General features: G+C 45.9%; 1 non-coding gene across 1 annotated transcript; it reads right to left on the bottom strand.

Moving 5' to 3' along the window:
• LOC132394873 (U1 spliceosomal RNA) lies at positions 1-164 on the bottom strand. The gene has a single exon (XR_009512419.1). It is a non-coding gene; the product is annotated as a U1 spliceosomal RNA (small nuclear RNA).
• Between the last annotated feature and the right edge of the window lie 6,363 nt (positions 165-6,527).

Raw genomic sequence — 6,527 nt, 5'->3', positions numbered from 1 at the left:
CAGGGGAGAGCGCGAACGCAGTCCCCCACTACCACAAATTTTGCAGTCGAGTATCCCGCATTTGGGGACATCGCAGGCGTCAGCACACCCGAAGTGCAATGGGATAGCCTCGTCCTGGGAGAACCGCCTTCATGATCACGGTCTCTCCCCTGCCAGGTAAGTATGCTTTCCGCTCTCCGCCAGCCACATCCAGGCTTATGCCATACCCCTCAGAGTTAAGGCAAACAAATATTTTAAATACCTACTTCCTACTTTTACACACCATCCTCCTAGAGTACCGTTACTGCAAATGCTACAAATCTAGATTAGTTGATTAGCTGCTGTAGTTCACTGGTGACTATTTCAGACCTTAATCTGCATATTGTCCAGAAAAGGAAATCTGCGCCACGATTGGTTTTGCAGCGACTGCCCGTTACCGAACCCGACCGCACGGTGGCAGTGTTTTCATTGAGGAAATACAGGGAGCTGCCTGAGGCTCACAGGATAAATGAACAGGCGACCCCTTCCCCTGCCCCGCAGACCGTGATTGCACTGGAAAGGGTGAAGGGGTGATTAGCCAGGATGTTGCAGGGGTGTCAGCTTTTCACTTATGAAGACAGTGACAGTGAACACAGGACAGCACATGAGCAGGTTTTTCGGCCCAAAATGCCTGTTATGCTAAATTAAATGAAACTCCTTCTGTCTGCGCACAGTCCGTATCCCTTCATATCCCGCATGTTCTAGTTTAAAACCCTCTTAAGCTGCACCGTATCCGCTTCCACCACCATACCTGCAAACCTGTTCCGGCAGCAAACATCAACGTGTGTGTAAAAAAAATCTCCTTTAAACTAACCCCCATCATAAAAATGGATGTATTGGATATTTCTCTTCTATGGAAAAGATTCCAAAAACCTCTTCTATAAGTGTTTCTCAGCAGTTTTCACCTTTTGCCTCCATTCTTGATACTCGAGAGAAATCCAGAGGGTTAGATTAGATTTCTTGGTGGAGGAGAAGGGTGAGCAGAAATGGGAGAGAGAGGCCACGGGTGGGCTGAAAACAAGAACTTTTACTCCATGGCCGGGCAAGCTCAAACCAGGGGGCCTGAATTTAGGTGCAAGGGTTAGCGAGGAAGAACTTCATCTGTGGTTGTAATCTGGAAACCTACTGACGGGGGGGGGGGGGGGGGGGGGGGGAGTGGGGTAACAGGGACTGTCACAACATTTAACATTTAATGTGGGGGACCATTTCATCAAACACCTCCAGTCCATCCGCCAAAAGTGGAGCCTCCCACTGGCCACACAGTATAGTTCTGATTCCCATTAACGCTCAACATTTCAGTCCATGACCTCCTCATGTGATATGATGAGGCCTCCCTCAGAGTGGAGGAGAAAAACCTTATATTCCATCAGGGTATCCAACTAACCCCCCCCCCCACCCCCCTCCCCTGTTCTTCCTTCCCCTACTCTGGCCCTTTACACTTCTCACATGCCTGTAACTTCCCCAGGTCCTCTCCTCCTTCCTTTTCTGCTACAGTGCAATCCCCTCACCTGTCAGATTCCTTCCTCTCCAGCCCTTTACCCATGTTAAATACCTGGCTTCACCGGCTGGCTATCCTCCTTTCCTTCTCCCCACTTTTCTTTATTCTGGCCTTTTCCTCTTTCTTTCTCAGGTCTGAAGAAGGGTCTCGGCCCTCGGCCTGACCGTTTGCATATATGCTGCCTGACCCGCCGAGGTCCTCCAGCATTTTGTGTCTGTGTGTGTTGCTTCGGATTTCCAACACATGCAGAATTTCTCGTGTTGATGACTTAAGAAGCGTCTCTTGTCAGTTTTCACCCTCGACAATAAGAATTGGCACAAAGAGAATTTGTATCAGTAAACGAATACCTTTATTGGTTCAATTGAAGCAAACATGCAAATCATCCAGAACAAACCTCTGACCCTCCCTGAACAAGCCAAAGGTTCCTTCTCATTCGGGTTCAGACATTCTAGTTAAAGGAACATGTGTGGCAAAAGTATCACACAAAAATATTGTGCACATGCTTTCATTTGTGGTGGTGCCAAGGAATATACAGTCAATACTGGGTCTATCTGCCTGTGAGAGACTGAATTTGGTGAAAAAAGTTTTAGTCCTGGACAGTGACACAGAGTCAGAATACAGTCGCTTGATGAAAAAGTACGAAGACTTGTTCAAAGGGCTTAGTTGTCTTTCAGGAGAGCACATGATTAAAATTGACAACACAGTGCAACCCCTAGTACATCCATGCAGAAAAGTACCTTTTGCATTACGTCATCCGCTGAAAACAGAGCTGAAGCGACAGAATATTGCATTACAGTCGGCAGACAGTGATGTAACTCGATGGCAGGTCCAGCTCATGGAGGCAAACGCTGAATGGAGAATATAAAAGCCGTAGCTGCAGTGTCTGAGATGACCAACACAGGAGGCAATTGATGATGTGAAAAAGTAATGGCAGGAGGAGGTTGTTTCAATGCAAGCGATGATGAACGAGATGCTGAGATTCAGTTTCATCACCGTCTAGAGCAAGAACGCTCACAGTGGGCACAGTATAAGGAAGCAGTGGAACGGGAATTGACTGATCTAGGGAGATGTTTGTCTGAAGGACAAGGAGTTAAAATAAGGATACAAGACAAAATGAACACATGGACACAGAAAGCTACAGTTCTTGAAGACGTACAACCCAGATCATACATGGTCCAAACAGAAGAAGGAGCAATGTTAAAAAGAAATCACAAAGACCTCAAGAAAGAACCAACTTCAGAGTTTCAGTTAACTGATGCAGACCAGAGAAAACGTGGAAATAACTATGAAACACAAAAACTGTGTGAACCACTTAGGTGGTCTACTTGTGTTCATAAACCCCCCAGAGAGACTGATAGAGACATGTTAAATTATGCATTTGCATTGGTTAATGTTGTTAATTGTTTTTCTTTAAGGAAAGGAAGATGTGGTGAAATCACGTGTAATGACGTGTCAGAATGTGATTGGAGAGAGTTCTGAGCAGGCACAGAAATGATAGAATGATCTGGAACATGGCCGTAAGAATCGTGGTTTGGGTGTGTTGCTGTAAATAAAAGTTCTAATTCATCCAGACTATGATTCTTTATTGTTAACCCACGGTACATGTAAATATAAAGAATGCAACTATTTGTACTTCTTGTGGGAAGTCAGAGAGACCTCCCATATAAACACATCTGCACCAGCTGCATCGACTTTTAGCTACTAAGAGAACTGGAGCAGCAGCTCGTTGTTTGTAGACTCATGTGGGAGATGGAGGGGATATCAGACTGCTGGAAAACAATGATGGAGGGGGAATAATACGGGACAAGGAAATGGCTGACAACCTGAATTAGTATTTTGTATCAGTCTTCATCGTGGAAGACAGAGGCAGTATGCTGGAAGTTCCCAGTGTCATGGGTAATGAAGTGTGTGAAGTTCCTGCTGCTGGGGAGAAGGTTCTTGGGAAACCGAAATGTCAGAAGGCAGATAAATCACCTGGACCACATGGTGTACACCGTGTGAAAGAGGTGGCAGAGGAGATCATGAAGGTATTAGTCATGATCTTTTAAGAATCACTAGATTCTAGAATTGTCCTGAAAGACTTTATAAATGAAATGCTCTGGGATGCTCTCCATAAGTATGCCTTCGTCCACTTGGATGATATCCTAACCTTCTCGATGTTCATGGAGGATCTCACGTCCGAGGTATCTTGAAGAGTTTATAGAACATGGACTTTATGTCAAGCTGGGGAAATCCAAATTTCACGTGACCACTGTTTCATTTTTTGGGTTTTATCATCTCCAATGACAATCTCAAAATGGACTCCACTAAGACACAGGCAATCTGAGATGGGCCACAACCATCCAGTATGAAACAACTCCAATGATTCGTGGGATTTGCCAAATTTTACAGAAAGTTCATCAATAACTTCAACTCAGCGGAGGCTCTGCTGACAGCACCAACTAAAGGACCATGAGCCCTTTTGTTGGACTACCAAGGAACCCTTTTATTGTCTGGACAGATCACAAAAACAAGGTGTATAATCAGGAAGCCAAGAGCCTAAATCCTATGCAGGCCTTGTGGTCTCTTTCCTTGACCCACTTCAATTTCATCCTGACACATCAACCAGGGTCAAAGAATCAGAAACCAAACACCTTGCCTCATCAGTTCAACAAACCTGAAAGAGAGGATCAGCCTACCACCATTTTACCACAAGCTAAGGCGATAGCGCCAATTCGTTGGGAAATCAACACACTTGTTTACAAGGCCCAGGCACAAGGGGAGATTCTTAACAACAATCTGTTCATCCCAAATTCCATCTGGCCTCAGGTACTTCAATGCATCGAAAATGAATGCCCCCCTAGGGATTGCCAGGACCCACAGGACCCATACGTTTATCAAGAGAAGATACTGATGGCTTGGAATGGTGTGATAGGTCCGTAGGCATGCGAGGTTTGCCCCGCACCCAACCTCAAGGGCACTGTCACCCTCTGCCTGTCCTGGACAGACCAGTGGTGCACATCTCCATGGACATTGTCACAGATCTTCCGCCTTCCAAGGGAAAGACTACTTTCATGGTAATTGTAGGTCGCGTTTGAAGGCTTGCACAAGGCTTACCTTGAACAAACAACTATCTGTGGCAGAGACGGCCGAAATTGTCCTGCACCAAGTTTTCAGGATCCATGGCTTTCCAATGTACATTGTGTCAGATTGCAGTCCGCAATTCATGTCACAGGGGGTTTTGTATGCCGATTGGGGCAAAAAGGAATCTTTCTTCTGGGTAACACCCGCAGTCTAATGGCCAGACGGAGTGGTTGAACCAGGGGATGGATCGAACCACAAGATGCCTGGCCTCAGAAAATAAGAGACGTTTGGTGCGACTATTTGGTGCAGAGCTCGCCCACATTCTGTGCATGGAATGCCCGTGCTCGATCGCCAGTTTGAGTATTCTCTTCCCTGAGCAGGAAGCCAAGGTTATGCTTCTTACGGCCGAAGATCTCGTCTGACGCTGCCAGGAAAAATGGTCTCGGCAAGGGAGGCTCTTCCCGGAAAGCCGAAATGAAGGCTCAGAGTAAGAGATGACAAGGACCAGCTTTGTAGCCTGGGCAACAGGTCTGGCTGACTACTCAGGATTTGCCTCTCCAGAAGTTGGCAACCAAGTTCATTGGGCCATTCAAGGTGCTCAAGAAATCAAACCCAGTGGTTTACGCCTTGCAGCTCCGCAAAACTCTCAAGATCAATCCCACCTTCTGCATTTCCAAATTAAAACCTGTAAGCACCAGTCCTTTAGCCCCACTGCCACCCAGGCCCGTCGGTGAGGAACAGGTCTTCACCATAAAAGGAATTCTGGATTCAACTAACTGTTCGGCAGTTCCTCGTGCACTGGCAATACTTCGGACCCAAGGAATAGTGCTGGGTTTCTGAAAGGGACATCTTGGTTCAGCTCGAGTCCATCATCTCTCCGAGCAGCCAGTTCCCGCAGCAGTCAGTTGTAGTGGAGATGGTCCTGTTGTGACACACACCCGACAGCACAAGCCTCCAGGGTTTAGATGCTCAAAATCAGAATTTGATTGCTGTCACGGCCCCTTTAAAGATTCAGTACCGCCCACTAATTGGCAACTGTTAATTGGCCGGGATTTTAGTATTTAAAGAGCACCTGGGCTGAGGTTCATTGCTCAATCGTCGCTCAACTTTGGCTTCTTGTCTAGCGTCCTGTTTAGATCCATGTCTTCGTTTCTGTCTCGTATCATGTCTTGACTCTTGTCCCGGACACTCCAGCACTTCAGACGTTACCGTCCACACCGATTTCTCTCGTCACACGTCCACCGTATCCTTACCTCTTCTGACTTTATGAACTTTCATGAGGTCGCCTCTCATTTTGCTACATTCCCTGGAATAAATTAAAATCTGTTTGCTTTCCTCAGCTCATTTCCCTAAACGATAAAGATCTCTCTGTAATTCATTGGAAACTGCTTCACTGTCAACAAGACCCGCTAATTTGATGGCATCAGCTAACTTGTTACATTCTCACCCAAATCATTACACAATTAATGAATTATAGAGATCCCAGCAATAACCTCTTGAGCATCCCACTAGCAAATGACTTCAGTCAGATAATCAACATTCCACCATCAGTCTGTTTCTGATCATCGAGCCAATTCTGAATCCACATTGCTAGCTCCCCCCAATTCCCATGCGACTTAATCTCCCAGATCAGATGTTATATGGGACCTTGTCAAATACCATACATATAGACAATATCCACTGCCCAATCTTCAGCTTTCTACCTCATTGATCAACTCCAAAAGTTTCAACAGACATGATCTCCCAGACACAAAACCAAGCTGACTATTCCTGGTCAGGCTTTGACTATTTAAGTGATGGTAAATCTTGTCTCTCAGAATTCTCTCCAGGAACTTCTCACCAAATGGAGTCAGGCTCACAAGCCAGTACTTCCCAAACCTACCCCATCCATACCAATGAAGAGAAAAGTCTGTTTGCCCATTTGTTCATAATAAAAGCACATCCCTTG

Source organism: Hypanus sabinus, chromosome 5, assembly GCF_030144855.1.
Source record: "Hypanus sabinus isolate sHypSab1 chromosome 5, sHypSab1.hap1, whole genome shotgun sequence".
NCBI classification, from domain to species: Eukaryota; Metazoa; Chordata; class Chondrichthyes; order Myliobatiformes; family Dasyatidae; genus Hypanus; species Hypanus sabinus.
This window is presented reverse-complemented; position numbering and strand designations above follow the sequence as displayed.